The 20914-nt window shown below is 44.7% G+C and overlaps 1 protein-coding gene across 2 annotated transcripts in view; it reads left to right on the top strand.

Moving 5' to 3' along the window:
- Positions 1-20914, top strand: part of LOC120997815 (cysteinyl leukotriene receptor 2-like) — a 103136-nt gene that overhangs the window by 42925 nt on the left and 39297 nt on the right. For both annotated transcript variants that reach the window (XM_040428107.1, XM_040428108.1), the window contains exon 3: positions 10620-10678. The gene's annotated coding sequence lies outside the window, so the exon portion shown is untranslated. The remainder of the gene's footprint in view (positions 1-10619; positions 10679-20914) is intronic.

Genomic DNA, 20914 nt, shown 5'->3' with positions numbered 1-20914 from the left:
TGGGGGCACTATGGGGAAGTGGGGGCTCTAAAGGGGCCTTTATTCTTATTGGCATATTATGGGGGCATTATGGCATCTGGTGGCACTAAGGGGGCATTTTTTACTGGCACTATAGGGGAGAGCGGCACTATGGGGCATTATTTGGGGGCACTATGGGGGAGTGGAGCACTATTGGGGCATATGGTGGCACTTGGGGCATTTTTTACTGTCATATTATGGGGGACACTATGGGGAAGGGGGAGAGGAGCACTATGAGGGCATTTACTGGGGCACTATATAGGAGTATTTTATACTGGCACATTATGGGGCATTATGGGGACATTAGCTCAACAGCGGGCACTAAGCGGGGGTATTTCATGTACTGTCATATTGTAGGGAGAATTATTAGTACTAGGAGGTATTATGCGGAGCTTTACTACTACTGGGGGGCTATGAGGAACATGATTACTAGTATGGGCACTTTAGGGGCATTATTACTACTAAGTGTGCTCTGGCAGAGAATTATTTCTATTGGTGGGATTTTAGGGAGCACTGTTACTTTGGGGGGCACCCTGTCACAGTATCAGCTTAGCACAATAATTTTTGGGGGACATTATCTTTATACTATTAGTGTCTGGGCATTTTTTAGAGCACTGTGTGCCAATAATTGTTGAAGGCGGTACTATCTGTGTGGTAGTAGTATTTCCAGGGGGACTGTTTCTGCAGTATAGTATTGGGGGTGGCAGGAAAGGGTGTTCAGAAGATGTGAAGATGATGGAAATGTGGGAAACTAATATCTGTTTGTTAATCTCTGCAGAGACGGGAGATGGCTGAAAAATCATCATGGCGGTCTGGTGGAGAAGATAAAGAAAGAGAACGTCTACAACAAAGGTGACATCACTGGATGTAAGAGGTATAGGGCGCTATGTAGGAGAGGAGATGCTCCGGCTCCTCCCCCTGCCATTTGCAGAAGGAGGATTCAGAGCTGGGTGAGGACGGCCAAAGGGGACAGCAGGCCACAGGCGGGTGGCAGATGGTGGGGGGAACCACAGGGCTTGAACAGGATCTGGGTAGGGAGGAGAGCAGAGGAGCTTCCTGGCTGTAGCTTGTTGTATAAGCAGGCAGTGCAGCCAGGACAGACCCTCCCCTCTTCGTATGATGTATAGAGACAGGCCTCAACAATAGAATTCCAGCTGTACAGTGTTTGTTGGGAGTGGCCTATTATATGTAGGAGGGGCTTTTAATAATGCCTATTATATGTAGGAGGGGCTTTTAATAATGGGCGGGGCTAAAAAAAGTGCAGCGCACATTATTCTATTCCTGCAGAGCTTTTGGAATTGCGCAACACACTGCACCCCCCCCCCCCCCCCGCAGCATTTTTAAATATAAAGGGGGCCTTGAAAAATGGGCAGGCAAAAGAATTGGCACAGCGCACTACACGTACCACATTTTTTTTGCCTTTCGGACCCCCCCTAGACAAAATTCCTGGGTGCTCCCCCTGGATGTGTCCCACCTGAAGTAATCTGGCCAGTAGAGGTGAAAGTCTGAGGTCTGGTGAAGCTGTGGTTAAGAAGGTGGTCTGTTATAAATGAGGGCCATAGAGATGCATCCGTTTTCAAAATCTAAGACCTATGCTTTCTACTTGATTGTTTTGAAGTGTTGCCTCCATTCATGAATTATCATCCAGAAAATCAAAATTGTTGCAATGGCATGGCAGAGATATTGGGGACCATGTAAAGAGGTCAAAAACCCTCAAGAAAGGTACTGCTGGGAGCAGGTAGCAGTTAGGCAAGGTGGCCGGGTAATGAAGGAGATTAAACCAACTAGCTGAAAGAGTGCTGAGCAGACATGTCTGATGAAGTTTTTTTCTAATAATTGCTTTTTAGTGTTTTGATATTTTATTTTTTTCTAAATACATGTTGGGACTATGAGGTTTTATAGTTTTTTGGGCATATGTGTTTTTCCAACTGATAAAACCCCCCCAAAAATGCACAAAAAATTATTGCGCATGAAAGAAAGGCAAAAGGTTTTCAAGGCATTTTTGTATGGTCACACAAATGATAAACGAAATTTATGTATAGTGCTGACTTTTTACTGCTAAAAGAAGGTACAAAAACACTTGCGGTTATTAGCCTACCGCATGCACAATGTTTTTGCTTTAACTAGTTTGAAGGGAATCCTTCAAGGGAGGGATGGTAAATTCCTGATTGTGAACTATTCCTATATAGAGATGGTCTTGCGGTTCGCCCGACGGTCGTTTCGCGGTGAACTTTGCGCGTTCGTGATTTGCCGAACATGCGAACATATGGCGATATTTGCGCCCGCCATATTCTTTTACATTGTGAAGAACTTTGACCCATGACACATCCATTAGGTGGTACAGGACAGCCAATTGAGACGTTTCAGCACATGGACACACCCCCACCCTCTAAAAAAAAACGAGCTAAGTAGTAGAGCCACAAAAGTCCTTTTAAGGACTGGTATAGGTGTGTGATTGATCGGTGTGACTTACTGAGGGGTGTAATATACTTATAATATACTTTCTAACATAGAAAGTATATTATAGCACAATTGTATTATGCAGCAGTTGTGTGCGGTTCTGCTGCGATACTGCAGCCACACAGAGTGCCAAACGCTATCTGAACAAATAATTTCTACTGATGTGATTTACCAGTCCCCCCCCCCAAAAAATGATTGAATCAGGGGTGTTATATACCAATAATATACTTTCTATATAGTGCATTTAGGTAGTGCAGCATTTGTTTGCAGTTTTGCTGCGTTACCTCTGCTACACAGAGTGCCAAATGCTATTGGAACCAATCATTTCTACTGGTGTGATTTACCAGTTGCCCCCCAAATAAATTGATTGAAGCAGGGGTGTTATATACCAATAATATACTTTCTATATAGTGGATTTAGGTAGTGCAGCACATGTTTGCGGTTTTGCTGCGTTACCGCATCTACACAGAGTGCCAATATTGGAACAAATAATTTCTACTTTTGTGATTTACCAGTTGCCCCCCAAAAAAAAACTGATTGAAGAAGGGGTGTTATAGACCAATAATATACTTTCTATATGGTGCATTTAAGTAGTGCAGCATTTGTTTGCGGTTTTGCTGCGTTACCGCATCTAAACAGAGTGACAAACGCTATTGGAACAAATATTTTCTACTGATGTGATTTACCAGTTGCCCCACCAAAAAAATGATTGAAGCAGGGGTGTTATATACCAATAATATACTTTCTATATAGTGCATTTAGGAAGTGCAGCATTTGTTTGCGGGTTTGCTGCGTTACCTCTGCTACACAGAGTGCCAAACGCTATTGGAACAAATAATTTCTACTGGTATAATATAACAGTAGCCCCCCCAATAAACTGATTTAAGCAGGGGTGTGATATACCTTCTTCCACAAATACTGCTCTTCTATAGGGACTTTTGTCACATGGTCATTTAGAAAATGACAGGCAGAGGAAGAGGCAGGCCATTCCGCAGGGGTGGTAGGGGTCGGGCAGGTGCACCAGGCCTGAACCTAAGTGGGAAGTTGCAGAAGGTGCGTGCGATTACGTCAAAGGATGCACCAGACTTGGTTCAGTGGCTTACTCAGCCTTCCGCTTCTGCAACCTCCTCATCCTCTCTATCTGCACCCTCTTCACTCTCTGCTGTGTGCACCCCCAAATACACCACCACCACCATAGCCCCTCCACTTGAGTCAGAGGAATTATTTTCCCATCCATTCCCAGACCTTATCGATGCGCAACCATTCTTGGCATCAGATGAGTAAGAAGAGGTAGCAACTGCCGCCACCCAGCGGTCTGAGGACAGTACCCAGATCAGCCCAAGAAGGGTGGTCCCCGCTGTTGCTGACTACTCCGAGATCTCTAATGTCAGTGGTGGTGAAGGGGACGGTGATGACGTGTCTATGGACATCACGTGGGTGCCCACAAGAGAGGAAGAGGAGGGGAGTTCAGAGGGAGAGACAAAGCAGAAGATAGTGAGGAGAAGAAGCAGGCAGAACTTACAGTGCACAGGAGGCAAAAAGCAGACTGCTAATGTATCTGGAACGAGCCATACACCATGCAAGTTCACTTCTGGCGCTCCCAGGACGCCGGCACATGGCTCCGCAGTGTGGGCTTTTTTTAATGTGCTTACTGCTGACAATAGTGTTGCCATCTGCAGCCTGGGCTGTCAACGCATAAGTCGCGGTAAGCCCAACACTCACCTAGGGACGACCGCCTTAAGAAGGCACCTGGCCTCCTATCACTGAGCCCAGTGGGAGCAACACTGTCAGAACCCACAAAGATACACTCCTGGTGCTCCACATCCTGCCTCTTCTCCTTCTCCTCTAATTTGTCCTCCACTCCACCTTCCACCGTGCCGTCGTCGCGTTCATCTGGCAAAAGGCAGGCGTCCGTGGCCCAAATGTTTGAGCGAAAAAAGATGATGACGCCGGATAATCCTCTTGCCCAACGGCTGACCGCTGGTTTGTTGGAACTGCTAGCCCGCCAACTACTGCCATATAAACTGGTGGACTCGGAGGCCTTTAGAAAATTTGTGGCCATTGGCAAACCGCAATGGAAGGTCCCTAGAAGGAAATATTACTCCCAGAAGGGCACACCGGAGTTACAAATATGGTCACGTTCAGCAGCAAGTAAATGTACAGTACATACCAAAAGTTTGGACACACCTTCTCATTCAAAGAGTTTTCTTTATTTTCATGACTATGAAGGCATCAAAACTATGAATTAACACATGTGGAATTATATACATAACAAACAAGTGTGAAACAATTGAAAATATGTCATATTCTAGGTTCTTCAAAGTAGCCACCTTTTGCTTTGATTACTGCTTTGCACACTCTTGGCATTCTCTTGATGAGCTTCAAGAGGTAGTCCCCTGAAATGGTCTTCCAACAGTCTTGAAGGAGTTCCCAGAGATGCTTAGCAGTTGTTGGCCCTTTTGCCTTCACTCTGCGGTCCAGCTCACCCCAAACCATCTCGATTGGGTTCAGGTCCCGTGACTGTGGAGGCCAGGTCATCTGGCGCAGCACCCCATCACTCTCCTTCATGGTCAAATAGCCCTTACTTTCAAAGTTTTCCCAATTTTTCGGCTGACTGACTGACCTTCATTTCTTAAAGTAATGATGGCCACTCGTTTTTCTTTACTTAGCTGCTTTTTTCTTGCCATAATACAAATTCGAACAGTCTATTCAGTAGGACTATCAGCTGTGTATCCACCTGACTTCTCCTCAACGCAACTGATGGTCCCAACCCCATTTATAAGGCAAGAAATCCCACTTATTAAACCTGACAGGGCACACCTGTGAAGTGAAAACCATTTCAGGGGACTACCTCTTGAAGCTAATCAAGAGAATGCCAAGAGTGTGCAAAGCAGTAATCAAAGCAAACGGTGGCTACTTTGAAGAACCTAGAATATGACATATTTTCAGTTGTTTCACACTTGTTTGTTATGTATATAATTCCACATGTGTTAATTCATAGTTTTGATGCCTTCAGTGTGAATCTACAAATAAAGAAAACTCTTTGAATGAGAAGGTGCGTCCAAACTTTTGGTCTGTACTGTATCTCTGGCACACAGTGTCGGTGCCAAGATACATCTGACCACAAACACGTGGTCTAGCAAACACAGGCAGGGAAGGTACATAACTTTTACTGCCCACTGAGTGAACCTTCTGACGGCTGTCAAGCATGCGACCCGTGGCACCTGTGTATATTTGGTGTTACCGCCACAGATTGCATACAGGCCTGCCTCTTCTTCTCCTCCTCCTACTCCATCCTCCGTCTTCTCCTCGGCTGATTTCTCTTTTTCAACCTCTTCCGCTGCGCCCACCAAGCTCCCCAGAACCTATTCGACGTGCCAGGTGAGACGTTGCCATGCTGTGCTGCGACTGTTGTGCGTGGAAGTCAAGAGCCACACAGGTCCTGCACTCCTTTCAGCTTTGCGGTCACAGACCGATCATTGGCTAACCCCGCTCAATTTGACCGTTGGTAAAGTGGTGTGCGACAACGGTGCATGTGCATGGCACACGTCCTGAATTTAGTCATGCAGCGATTCGTTGCCAAATACCCTGGGGTCCAGAAAGTCTTGTGGCAGGCCAGGAAAATCTCTGGCTCGCCTTGCTGACGTTCAGCCACGACACCACCTGCCCGTCAGACGTCTGATTTGTGAATGCCTGACGCGCTGGAACTCCACCTTGTATATGCTTGATAGTCTGCTCCAGCAGAAACGTGCAGTTAAAAACTACCTGTAGGAACTCTGCGGCAGGACAGGTTCTGGGTAGCTTGTTTTTTTTTCACCGTGCCAGTGGCTGCTCATGCACTACGCATGCAGACTGCTGCGGCCATTTGATGAGATCACCAAACTGGTAAGTCGCAGACAGGGCGCCATCAGTGGCATTGTACCTTACGCCTTCTTTCTGGAGTGTGTCATTGTGTCGTGTCATTGATCAAGCCGTCGAGGAGCAGGAGCAGGTAGATGAGGAAGTCGCAATGCTGGATTAATTCCCAGGGGTGGCTACTCCATCTGAGACAAGTCAACAGGAGTCTGAAGAGGAGTCAGAGAAGGATGGTGCCGGGGCGGAGGAGGAGCAAGAAGAGCATGCTTTATACGTTTCTGGGATCCCTGGTGCTGTCCGTGGCTGGGGGGAGGATACCGAGGATGACATTATCCTGGACAATGAGCAGGAGCCAGGCCACTCCACCGCTTCATGTTTAGTGCAAATGGGGGCCTTCATGCTCCAGTGTTTGAAGAGGGACCCTCGTATAAAAAGCATAAAGGGCTAGGACCAGTACTGGGTGGCAACGTACTTAGACCCCGATACAAACACAAAATGGCAGACATGTTACCATCATCACAGAGGGCTGTCAGAATGCAGCACTTCCAGGCCTTGCTTCGAGAGATGCTGCATTCTGCTGTTGCAGGCGCTGGCAGAGGAATCTCCACCCACAGAGAAACAGTTGCGGGTACCAATCCAACAGCACATGCAAGAAGAGGGCGGTTTGAAGATGTCTTGGTCACTTCGGATATGAGATAATTCCTGCAGCCAACCCATCGAGAGCCGCCCTCCGGATCCATCCTCAGGGAACGCCTATACCAACAGGTGTCTGACTACATCTGGTTAACGGCCGATGTGGACACTCTGAGAAGCAAGGAATCCCTGGAGTACTGGGTGTGCAGGCTTGACCTGTGGCCAGAGCTGGCACAATTTGCAATGGAACTGTTGGCTTGTCCCTCGTCCAGTGTCCTGTCCGAAAGGACGTTCAGCGTAGCAGGGGGGATTGTGACCGATAAGCGCACTCGCCTCGCTAACGACAGTGTGGACTACCTCACATTTCTAAAAATGAATGAGGCATGGATCTCGGAGGAATTCAACACCTGTGATGACCACGTTTAATTGATTTTCCTCATGCCAGCCCACAAATATCTGCCATCACCCAGAACAAATATTGGTCCCTGTCTTAGGTAAATATAGCGGCATAAAAGGCCTTTTCTGTCCGTTGAATGCCTAATGTTTTGGGTCTCGGAGGAATTCAACACTTGTGACGACCACGTGATTCAACTATTATCATTAGGGTTTTTTTTTAAGAGGGGGGATTTTGTTAGCCATGTTTTTAATATAATTTATATTTTTAGTTCTTTTAAACATATGTATTTGAACTGTATGTGTACTGGCCTTCAGTAAAATTGATATCCATTGACCGTCTAATAGACCTCCAGCCACATACTTGCTTGTTCTTTTATGTACGCTGAATGCTTAAGTTTGGGGCCTGTAGTACACTGGCCTGCTGGAAAATTGGTATCCAATGACTGTGTAATCTACCTCCAGCCACATACTTACTTGTTATTTTATGTACGCTGAATGCATAGTTTTTGGGACTTGTAGTACACTGGACTGCTGGAAAATTGATATCCAATGACCGTGTAATCTACCTCCAGCCACATACTTATTTGTTCTTTTATGTACTGTGGGGATTCACTCTGGTAGGCAGATTAGCAGACGCAGTACAGAGGCAAAAACAAAGTCTTTAACTTAAACAGTTCAGTGTTTATTCACACATAAACAAAATGACAGTTTGCCGTCTTGTTGTTCAGTCACACCAGGGCAAGTCCACAAAACAAAAAACATTCACCTTGTCGGTTTTGTCAGCAGCAGTCCACAACAGGCTTTAGGGGCCTGCTTCCCAGCAATGCGGCTCTCAGCCCTTTAGCACGGCACACATCCTTAGATCTCAAAAACAGAGACTCCACAGCTTCCCTGTCAGATGCAGGATAATCCACACCACCTGACAGTGCTGCCTGTGCTTGTATATACAAACCAAGACCCGGCCTGGATCGTGGGGAGAAGCTACCCACCTAGCACTTTGGCTACTCCCAGTAAGAGCCGTCCTGGATCGGCTTTGCAGCCATACTAAGCAGTAAACAGTGTCAGTCAGCACTAGCTGCCGCTGACACTTGAAACTACCAGCTCTTACCTCACCGAGGACAGGAACCTCGGTGAAGACAAGAGTTGAATGGCACTCCTCAGAGTTTGGACGGTGCTCAGTGGTAAATGTGGTACCAACATTAAACAGAAAGATCACTGCACTCAGAAAAGAATATTGCATAAATTTCTTATTTATTTTCTTATTTTTTTGAATATATATATCTATCCGAAATTAATTCATAGTTATATACGTTTCGGTCTTATCCAAGAGCTTGTTCAAGGCCTGATATATAAAAAAGAACAAAGTAGCATAAACAAATATGGTTCAAATATTACTTAGAGGATGAAATATTATATGTCACATGATTGTACTATTATATGATTACAGTAAAAGAAACATGATTGTCACGAGGGATACATGATTCATGGAATAGTAAACAGGTATATACACATCAATAAATCAATAAATCTACCAAAAATAATAGTATTAAGTAGATACAACAAGTGAATAAGCAAACTTCATGGAGCAAACATAATGTACTGGACGATTCGGCGACCCCTGATAGGGGAAGGCTCATAGAATCCGCTCAGATAATCAAGATCCATACCCACTGGAAACAAGAAAAACTAGATAAGTATGAAATAGTCTTATGTCATGGGGGGACGAGAGGCTGCGACTTGCAATATATTTGTACACTTTTAGTACAATTCTAACATAGATAGGGAAGTGATGTGGTTTATCATGTATGCCTGTACTGACGTCTCGGCTATTCCTACATACGCTAAATTATGGGCCAACATAGTATTGGCCACTGAATACTTTAGACATAACTACAATAGTCTGTAAAGTTGACTGCATATATTGTAATATTGAAGAGTGATATACCACAGGTAGCACATTATTCTACATGATAAACCACATCACTTTCCCAGGAACCTCGGTGACACATACCTTCAGTCACTGATGGACCCATGCGCCTTCCTACAATACGCTGAATGCATAAATTTTGGGACCTGTAGAACACTGGCCTGCTGGAAAATTTATATCCAATGACCGTGTAATCTACCTCCAGCCACATACTTACTTGTTCTTTTATGTACACTGAATGCATAATTTTTGGGACCTATAGTACACTGGCCTGCTGGAAACTTGATATCCAATGACCGTGTAATCTACCTCTAGCCACATACTTGTTCTTTTATGTATGCTGAATGAATAATTGTGGCGGCCTTGGAGGAATTCAACACCAGTGACGACTACATGTTATCAAATTTCAACTATTATCATTAGAGGTTTTTTCAAGAGGGAGGATTTCGTTAGCCATGTTTTTAATCCAATTTTATATTTTTAGTTCTTTTAAACATGTATTTGACCTGTATTTGTACTGGCCTGCAGTAAAATGGATATCCATTGACCGTGTAATATACCTCTGGCCACATAATCATTTGATCATTTCTGTCCGGTGAATGCCTAATGTTTGGGGCCTGTAGTCCAGTGGCCTACAGTAAAATTTCTATCCATTGACCGCATAATGTACCTGGAGCCACATAATCAGAATTTCTTTTATGTCAGGTGAATGCCTAATTTTTAAGGCCCGTGCTCCCGTGGCCTAAAATAACATTTTTCTAGGCTCCAACAGGGCACCTTTTTAGAGAATTTCCCTTTAAGACACATAAAAATGTCCACTGATTAAGATAAATATTTTTTGTTGGAATTTTTGTCATTGATCCCCCTCTAGTATGTCACTGTTCATGTTGTGCACTTCTACTAAGTATTTGGTGGCTGCAAATATGAGCTGAAGGTTTTTAAGGTTCGCCTGCCTTTAAAGTGAATGGGTTCTGCCGCAAACTTGCGGTTTGCAAACATTTGATCACGTTCGCGCGATCGCGTTCGTGAACCATCGCTATTCCTATGTTCCTCAATATTCTAAATTTTTACAATTTTAAAATATACTAACTCTTGTATGTCATGCAATTCAAAATTCCCATGGACTTTCATCTAACATCTGGAGCTGGATTTTTACAACCAACAATGCACACAATAAAAAATCACAAGAAGTGCAGAAAATGCAGAAAAACACTAGAAAAAATGTGAACTTAGCCTTATAGTGTCACCATAGCTTAAACTAGGAAAATAATTTGCAAAATAAAGAACCTATCCTTTACAGTTCACTGACTGTTATCATTTTTTTCCTCAGACAAGAATTTCAAAAGTATAAAGCAACAGAAAAACTCCATGTTTAAAAAGTAACAAAAAGTAAGTATAAAAAAAAGTTAGCATCATGTGAATAGATTTGTGGTAGATTTATGGTGAACTAACTCAACAGACTCATCTCCTAAGTAATACAATCAGGCCATTTCTTCAATTTGCATTGTAATTTGGTTGTGTATAGGACAGCTATCTAACACTACTGACTAATCTATGGCTCGGCGTCTTATTTTTCCATTCTAATGCTTTGTGCTAAGATTTAGTGGAACAAATTGCCATTTTTCATGTTAGCTATCATAACGTGTTTTTACATGAAACAAAACTGACAGGGGACTGTGTGAGATATTTAGTAAGGTGTTGCTGGGTGTGTATGACAGAACTAAACAAGATGTTAGCCATAAAGCCTTCTAGCTAAGTTTTGTAAGGTTTTCCTATGCTATAAGGTGATTAAAGGGTTTGTCTCAACAAGACTATCCCTGTCCACAGCCACTGCTATGGCGTATTGACACCATACAAAGGGTACTCTGCCTGGGATCCTCCTATATTAGACAAAGTGGAGAGCCACTAACTAGTGTTGAGCACGAATATTCTAATTGCGAATTTTTAGCGCGAATATCAGCAATTCGAGAATTCGCGAAAATCTAGAATATATTGCTATATATTCGTAATCACAAATATTCTAGTTTTTTTTCCCATTAGTAACCTCCCTTCTTGCTTGTGGGCCAATGAGAATGCTGCAATACCTTTGTCAGAGCTTAGCAACATCCCTAGCGACCAATAGGGAAGTTGCCTACCCCTTACTATATAAGAAACTAACCAGCAGCCATTTTCTGCTGTTTTTTGCAGTTATGAGAGAGTGAGCAGTGTCATTATATTGCCTATGCCTATGCTGCTCATCACTACCACTAAAAAAGGGATACAGAGGTGCCCATACAGGCGCTGCTACCCAATTTCAGCCTGGTCCACAGTTATCAAAAAGTGTGGCCCAAGCATCTGGCTCTCCTGCCTCTGCCATTACATATCCATCTTCTTCTATTTCCTCCTCTTTTTTAGAGACAGGTTTGAATGTCCCCTCTTATCAGTTGAGGGACAGAGATATCACTCAGAATTCCCGGTCTCAAAAACCAAAGTAACATCACAGATCAATCAGGTTATTAATTTGTCTGATCGCTCATTAACAGAATTTGAATGTAATGTATTGATGAAAGGTTTTTCTTTTGTCCCCAGCACACGCTTTGATTCATTTTGTTGGATTAAGGATATGAATCTCTTCATTCGAAAATTGAAATGAAAAAGTTTTTCAGAACACATGACAATGAGACGTGTCGGGAACTGGGTGTATCTCTTTCAGATCTTGGGGATGTTCATACACTTAGTTCCCTTTTAGAAGAGAATACGAGAACCCCTGGCCAGGGACCCTTCACCTCCCTTAGATTGGGTAGCAAAAAAATGCCACCGCCACAAGATACTCAGGTACTTGACGTTTTTTACAAATTAGTTACTGAACAGTTGGAAGCCATTCCTCCCACTAATTTTCATACTACAAAAAATCTTAATAATGCAGAATGGTTGGCTTTAAAAGCACTCACAGAGGATGCAACAATTGTTTGTAAATCGTCAGATAAAGAGGGTATGGACCACTCTATGTATCAGACTATGTGTTATGATCTACTAAACGATAGGACATGTTATGGGATTCTACCTAGTAACCCCTCGGAGTCCTTTGCCATGTGTCTGGAAACTATACTATTGCGGGCCTTTGAAGATAAGGTCATATCCGCGGCTTTATATTATTACATAACAATTTCATTTTCGACGGCCGTTTCTTCCACCAGCTCAGGGGGACCGCAATGGGTAGCCCCTGTGTGCCCAGTTATGCAAATCTCCTCCTGGGCTGGTGGAAAGACACTATCGTCTTCAATGAACCTTGTGAACGGACTCCCCATATCCTATTTTGGGGGCGATACATTGATGATATCCTAATCTTGTGGGATGGGTCTGTCATGTTATGCAACAGACACACCCTGTTGCATAACATCCCAAGTGTAAAACGTGAGGATGACGACTTGCGTATCATTAGTACATTTGATGAGCAAAACCGTCGGGTACAGGGCATTTTGAAACGATATTGGGGGATTCTGCGATCAGACCCTGATATCAGAGATCTCATCCCTCCACGACCACTGATTACATACAGGAGAGGGAGATCGATTGGTGACCGGCTTATGCATAGCCACTATGTGAGACCACGCCCAAGTGGTACCTGGCTGGACCGTAAACCCCTTGGGACCTTCAAATGTGGCAATGGATGTATTTGCTGTCCTTTTATTCGTAAATCATCTACTTTTTGCAGTGTCTCTACTAATAAAATTTATCAGATTAGGGACTTTGCAAACTGTAAGACACAGGGTGTAGTCTATCTCTGTACATGTACCTGTCCGCTCAACTATGTTGGGAAGACTAAAAGGGAACTTCAACGGAGGGTGGGCGACCAATTCAGCGACATCAATCATAAACGGGATAAACCTATTGCTTGAAATGTTACTGAATTCCATCAGGGAGACCCCAGAGCTATTGTTTTTCAAATCATTGAGGTTGTACATAAATCCGCTCATGGTGGTGACTGGGACAAACAAATTCTACGTAAAGAGGCTCAATTGATCCACCGTCTCAAAACGGTGTCTCCCTCTGGTCTAAATGAACAAATATCTTTTGCCTGTTTTCTCTGAGAACACACCTCTGCGTAACTACTTAGGTGTTTAATTTATCCTGCCTCTTTTGTATATTTATCTACGCATATTTATCTGCCTTTTTCATCAGACCAAAATAGGTCTAGTGCGTTTTATTGTCATCTATGGGGATTCGTGGGTTATTGGTTATTACATCCTTGGCCCTCGTTTATATTATCCTCTTTCTATACATGCATACCCTCTGTTTTAATTCTCCCTCTGGCCCCTATTATAGGTTGTCCAATTGCATCATAATAATCTAACTAATAATGATATTGACTCCATACTACATGCCTCTCAGCCCCTCAGGTTGTCACCGCCAGTTCTGTGAGAAGGTCTGGCAGACGTTCTTCTCTACCTCTTGTATGATGTTCTTTGTTTTGGTTTCACTTTCTCATCTCCTTTCCTTCTGCCAGGTGTCACTTATTTAGACTAATCGTCTTCCTTTATATTCCCTCCAATACTGCCTCACTTTGCGGTTTATACTACTTCCTGGATGAAGTGTTCACTGCTGGAGGCTGCTTCTGCTGTTTGCTCAGATAAGTCCTTTACTTTATTGTGTTTCCTTGCTGGCTTGATTATAGGTGACCCTGACTGCGTCCCTATTAAGTGCAGGGAGCTGGTGGTCGTGTCCCCTCACTATTATAGGGTTTTCAGGTGTCACACAGACCTATGTACGTGGGCATGCAATCGTCTACCATTGAGACCCTTGCATGGGCATAGCAGTCAGGGAGAGCTCTTAGGGTTTTATAGGGCTCACCTATAAGCTCCTTAGTTTGGGAATAAAGCCAGTCGCTCGTTTATTCATAAGTTCCAGCTATCTGCAAACTTCACCCGTGACCTTATAAACCGCCATAACCATCTTAAGCATGGATCTGGTTTCAGCCTTGATTGACCACATGCAAGGTCTTTCGCTGGAGGTAGCAGATCTCCGTAAAACTGTGTCTCAATTTCAGGTGACCGGTTCTGCTGGCATTCATGGAGTTTGTTCCGAGCCTAAGATCTTGCTTTCGGATACGTTCTCCGAGGGTAGTGAGAATTTTGTTTGCTTTAGAGAGGCTTACAAAATCAATTTTCGCCTACTTCCCCATTCCTCTGGTGATGAGGAGCAGAGGGTGGGGATTATCATCTCGCTGCTCAGGGATAACGCTCAGTCTTGGGCCTTTTCGCTGCCGGTGGGGGCATCGCCCCTCCGATCGGTGGATGCATTTTTTGTAGCCCTGGGGCAGATATATGATGATCCGGATCGTATTGCTCTGGCTGAATCGAAACTGCGTCTTTTATGCCAGGGTAAACAGTCCGCAGAGATATATTGTTCTGAATTTCGGAGATGGGCAGCTGATACTGGTTGGAATGATGCTGCACTCCGAAGTCAATTTTGCCATGGTCTTTCGGAAAGATTGAAAGATGCATTCACTTTTCATGAGAGACCAGCGTCGTTAGAGTCAGCCATGTCTCTGGCTGTTCGTATTGACAGGCGTAATAGAGAGAGAGAGGAGACTACTCTTTCCTGTCATATTCAGCCCAAGGACAGTGGGGCTGTCTCATTCAGTGCGCAGGGGTCTCAGTCTGTCTCAATCCCCTCTGAGGAGGAGGCCATGCAGCTGGGTTTGCTTGCCTCTGATAGTAGAGGATTCAGCTCTCAGAGGAGGGTTTGTTTCTGTTGTGGGGGTATAAATCATTTAGCTAATGTTTCCCCCTCTAGAAGATTCATTAAGTTTTCTGAGGGTAATAAAAACAAAACAAAACAAAAAAAAACCCTCTAAAACCTTTCCATTTGCTACTATTGGCAAGGTTGATGCGGAAATTGAAGGTTTGCCGTTTGCTTGTATTTCCCGTTTTCTCCTACCTGCCAGGGTGGCGCTAGACAGCAAGAACATTGTTTGTGAGATTTTTGTAGATAGTGGAGCAGCTGTCAATCTCATTGATAATCAATTTGCAACAACGCATGGTTTCCAGGTATGCACTTTGGAAAAGGATATACCTGTTTTTGCTATCGATTCCGTTCAAAATATCCGTTTGACTGTGGGTGACGCTCATGTTGAGGATATGTCGTGTTTCGTCCTAAGTGGACTACATTCTCCTCTACCCTGGCTCACTAAACATAATCCCACCATTGATTGGCAAGCAAGGCAAATAAATGGCTGGAGTCAGTTTTGCAAAGAGAATTGCTTCACTGCATCTCTTTCAGAGGTTTCTACCAAAACTGTGCCATCTTTTCTCTCTGAATTTTTGGATGTGTTTTCCGAGAGTGGTGTCCAGGAGTTGCCCCCTCACCGGGAGTACGACTGCCCTATTAATCTCATTCCAGGCGCCAAGCTGCCAAAATCACGACTATACAATCTCTCCCAACCTGAAAGAGTCGCTATGCGTACTTATATCTCTGAGAGCCTGAGAAAGGGACACATCCGACCCTCGAAGTCACCTGTTGCCGCTGGGTTTTTTTTTGTTAAGAAAAAAGATGCTTCTTTAAGACCTTGTCTGGATTTCAGGGAGCTGAACCGTATCACGATTCGTGACCCATATCCGCTTCCTCTGATCCCGGACCTGTTTAACCAGATTGTTGGGGCTAAAGTTTTTTCTAAGTTGGATTTAAGAGGGGCATACAACCTAGTCAGGGTCAGGGAAGGGGACGAATGGAAGACGGTCTTCAATACCCCTGAGGGTCATTTCGAGAATTTGGTTATGCCCTTTGGTTTAATTAATGCTCCGGCCGTCTTCCAACATTTTGTGAACAGCATTTTTTATCATTTAATGGGGAAATTTGTACTGGTGTATCTAGATGACATTTTGATTTTTTCTCCTGATTTCAAGACTCATCGGGACCACCTATGTCAGGTCTTGCTGATTCTGCAGGAGAATAAATTGTACGCTAAACTGGAAACATTTGTGTTTGCGGTTCCGGAGATTCAATTTCTTGGTTTTCTTCTCTCCACTTCTGGTTTTCGGATGGACCATGAGAAGGTCCGCGCTGTGCTTGATTGGGAGCTTCATGAGAATCAGAAGGTGCTGATGCGGTTTTTGGGTTTTACCAATTAATACAGAAAGTTCATTTTGAATTATTCCTCTGTTGTTAAGCCACTCACTGATATGACTAAAAAGGGGGTGGATTTTTCCTCGTGGTCGGTAGATGCGCTTAAAGCCTTTTCTAGTATTAAAGAGAGTTTTGCTTCCGCTCCCATTTTGGTACAACCTGATGTATCTCTACCTTTTATTGTTGAGGTGGATGCTTCTGAGGTGGGTGTGGGTGCGGTCTTATCTCAGGGTCCCTCTCCTGCCAAATGGCGACTGTGTGCCTTTTTCTCAAGGAAACTATCCTCTGCAGAGAGAAATTATGATGTGGGAGATAGGGAGTTGTTGGTAATCAAATTAGCTTTTGAGGAATGGCGCCATTGGATAGCGGGAGCCAGACACCCTATTACTGTGTTTACCGACCATAAGAATCTGGCCTAATTGGAATCGGCCAAGCGTTTGAACCCGAGACAGGCCAGATGGTCTTTGTTCTTTTCTAGGTTTAATTTTGTTGTTAAGTTTCGCCCTGGGGTTAAAAATGTGAAGGCGGATGCCTTGTCACGTTGTTTTCCGGGAGAAGGGAACTTTGAAGACCCGGGTTCCATTTTGGCTGAAGGGGTGGTCGTCTCTGTTCTTTATCCTGATTTGGAGGCAGGGGTTCAGGCAGAGGCTCCTGATCTTTGTCCTCCTGGGAGGTTGTTTGTGCCTCTCACTTTACGACACAAGGTTTTTAAGGAGCACCACGATTCTGTCCTTGTTGGGCACCCGGGGAGTAGAGCCACAGTGGATCTCATTGCTCGGAGATTCTGGTGGACGGCTCTTCGTAAGACGGTTGAGGGTTTTGTGGCAGCCTGCGAGACCTGCGCTCGTGCCAAGGTCCCTCATACACAGCCATTGGGTTCTCTCCTCCCGTTACCCATTTCTTCCCGTTCTTGGACACATCTGTCCATGGACTTCATTACGGACCTGCCTCGTTCCTCGGGGAAGACTGTGTTTCTGGTGGTAGTGGACCGTTTTAGCAAAATGGTACATTTCATTCCCTTTTCTGGGTTACCCAATGCTAAGACACTGGCGCAAACGTTTGTTGATTATATTGTTAAATTGCATGGCATTCCTTCAGACATCGTTTCTAATAGGGGCACGCAATTTGTTTCCAGATTCTGGAAGACCTTCTGTTCTCGCTTGGGGGTTCGGTTTTCATTCTCTTCTGCTTTTCACCCGCAGTCGAATGGTCAGACCGAACGCGGCAATCAGAATCTGGAGACATATCTGCGCTGTTTTGTGGCGGAGAATCAGGAGGATTGGTATTCTTTTTTGTCCCTTGCTGAGTTTGCTTTAAATAACCGTCGCCAGGAGTCCTCTGATAAGTCACCATTTTTTGGTGCATATGGGTTTCATCCGCAGTTTGGGACATTCTCTGGAGAGGGGTCTTCTGGTTTACCTGAGGAGGAGAGATTTTCCTCGTCTTTGTCATTTATTTGGCAATAAATTTAGGGTAATCTGAAGAGGATGAGTGAGAGATATAAGCGTGTGGCGGATAAGAGACGTGTGCCTGGTCCGGACCTGAATGTGGGTTATCTGGTGTGGTTGTCTACAAAGAATATCAAACTGAAGGTTCCCTCCTGGAAGTTGGGTCCTAAGTTTATTGGGCCTTACAAGATCTTGTCCGTCATCAATCCCATTGCCTTTCATCTTGATCTTCCTCAGACTTGGAAGATCCATAATGTTTTTTACAGGTCCCTATTAAAACCTTATGTCCAACCTACTGTACCCTCCTCTTTGCCTCCTACTCCGATTATTGTTGATGGTAATCTTGAATTTCAGGTCTCTAGGATTGTGGATTCTCGCATTATTATTATTATTATTTATTATTAAAGCGCCATTCATTCCATAGCGCTGTACATATGATAAGGGGTGCACATGCATAATACAAACAAGTGCACTAAGCAGGAACAAGACGAGTTACAGACTGGTACAGAAGGAGAGAGGGCCCTGCACGTGAGGGCTTACAATCTACATGGTATGGGAGAAGGACACAGTAGTTGCGGCTTAAGTTGGTCATGGCGGTATAGAGGCAGCAGGGTCACGGGTTGTAGGCTTGTCTGAAGAGGTGGGTTTTCAGGTTTCTTTTGAAGGATTCCACTGTAGGTGAGAGTCTGATATGTTGAGGTAGCGAGTTCCAGAGTGTGGGGGATGCACGGGAGAAATCTTGGAGTCGATTGTGGGAAGAGGCAATAAGAGGAGAGGAGAGAAGGAGGTCTTGTGAGGATCAGAGATTGCGTGAGGGGGTGTATCGGGAAAGCAGCTCAGAGATGTAAGGAGGGGACAGGTTATGGACGGCCTTGTATGTATTTGTTAGTACTTTGAAGTGAATTTGTTGGGCAATGGGGAGCCAGTGAAGGGATTGGCAGAGGGGAGAGGCAGAGGAGTAATAGGGTGAGAGGTGGATTAGTCGGGCAGCAGAGTTGAGGATAGATTGGAGGGGTGCGAGAGTGCTAGATGGAAGGCCACAAAGGAGAATGTTGCAGTAGTCTAGGCGGGAGATAATGAGGGCATGTACAAGCATTTTTGCAGATTCAAAGTTAAGGAAAGCACGGATGCGGGAGTTGTTTTTGAGTTGGAGGCGGCAGGTGGTGGAAAGGGCTTGGATGTGCGGTCGGAAGGAAAGGGCAGAATCAAAGGTCACTCCAAGGCAGCGGGCTTTGTTGACTGGGGAGAGTGTGCAGCCATTGATCATGATAGATAGGTCTGTTGGGGGGGTTGAACAAGATGGGGGAAAGATTATGAATTCTGTCTTATCCATGTTAAGTTTAAGAAAGCGAGAGGCGAAGAAGGATGATATAGAGGATAGACATTGTGGGATTCTTGATAGTAAGGTGGTGATGTCTGGACCAGAGAGGTAGATTTGTGTGTCGTTAGCATAGGAGTGATACTGAAAGCCATGGGACTCTATGAGCTGTCCCAGGCCAAAAGTGTAAATAGAGAAGAGTAGGGGTCCTAGGACAGAGCCTTGCGGGACACCAACAGAGAGGGAATGAGACGAGGAGGTGGTGCGGGAGTGGGAGACGCTAAACACCCGGTCTGTGAGGTATGATGTGATCCAGGAGAGAGCCAGGTCAGTGATGCCAAGAGATGAGAGAGTTTGCAACAGAAGGGAGTGGTCAACAGTGTCGAAGGCAGAGGACAGGTCAAGGAGAAGGAGGACAGAGTATTGTTTCTTGGTTTTGGCTGTCAGTAGGTCATTGGTGACTTTGGTAAGGGCAGTCTCGGTCGAGTGGTGGGGTCGGAAGCCAGATTGTAGGCGGTCAAAGAGGGAGCAGGAGGAGAGGTGGGTGGACAGTTCTGAATGGACATGTTGTTCAAGTAGCTTTGAGGCATACGGAAGAAGTGATATGGGGCGATAACTGGACAATGAAGATGGGTCAAGTGAAGGCTTTTTGAGGATGGGTGTAATGGTAGCATGTTTAAAAGCAGAGGGGAAGACACCAGAGTTTAGTAATAGGTTGAAGAGATGAGTTAGGGCTGGGATAAACACTGTGGTGAGGTTAGGGATGAGGTGGGATGGGATTGGGTCAAGTGCACAGGTGGTCAGATGAGATTTGGAGAGTAGAGTGGAGAGTTTTTCTTCTGTAATGGTGGAGAAGCGGTTCCCTTCAGTACCTCGTTCATTGGGAGGGTTATGGTCCTGAGGAGAGGATGTAGGTCCCAGTGGCGGACATTAAGGCCACTCGTCTCATCAGGGCTTTCCATAGGTCTCATCCTGAGAAGGTGGGCTCTGAGTGTCCGGAGTGCCAGTTCTGTGAGAAGGTCTGGCAGACGTTCTTCTCTACCTCTTGTATGATGTTCTTTGTTTTGGTTTCACTTTCTCATCTCTTTTCCTTCTGCCAGGTGTCACTTATTTAGACTAATCGTCTTCCTTTATATTCCCTCCCATACTGCCTCACTTTGCGGTTTATACTACTTCCTGGATGAAGTGTTCACTGCTGGAGGCTGCTTCTGCTGTTTTCTCAGATAAGTCCTTTACTTTATTGTGTTTCCTTGCTGGCTTGATTCTAGGTGACCCTGACTCCATCCGTATTAAGTGCAGGGAGCGGTAATCGTGTCCCCTCACTATTATAGGGTTTTCAGGTGTCACACAGACCTAGGTACGTGTGCATGCAATCGTCTACCATTGAGACCCTTGCATGGGCATAGCAGTCAGGGAGCGCTCTTAGGGTTTTATAGGGCTCACGTATAAGCTCCTTAGTTTGGGATCAAGCCAGTCGCTCGTTTATTCATAAGTTCCAGCTATCTGCAAACTTCACCAGTGACACAGGTCATGGTATATACTTTGTGCAATGTTGCGCCTTTAATTTGAGTAGTAATTCCTCTTGCCGATGTGCAGTGCCTGTGGAACGCTATTTGCGTTCCACATACCAGAAGTACGTCAGTGGTGGAACGCATTTTGCGTTCCAAATACCGGAAGTGATGTATCGTCACTTCCGGTTTTTGATTTTTGAGCGGCAGCACCTGGAAAGTGGCGTTTGCATAAAGGTATGTTCAG

The sequence above is a fragment of the Bufo bufo genome, chromosome 4 (assembly GCF_905171765.1).
Source record: "Bufo bufo chromosome 4, aBufBuf1.1, whole genome shotgun sequence".
NCBI lineage: Eukaryota > Metazoa > Chordata > Amphibia > Anura > Bufonidae > Bufo > Bufo bufo.
The sequence above is the reverse complement of the archived record's forward strand: the minus strand, read 5'-3'. Positions and strand labels throughout refer to the sequence as shown.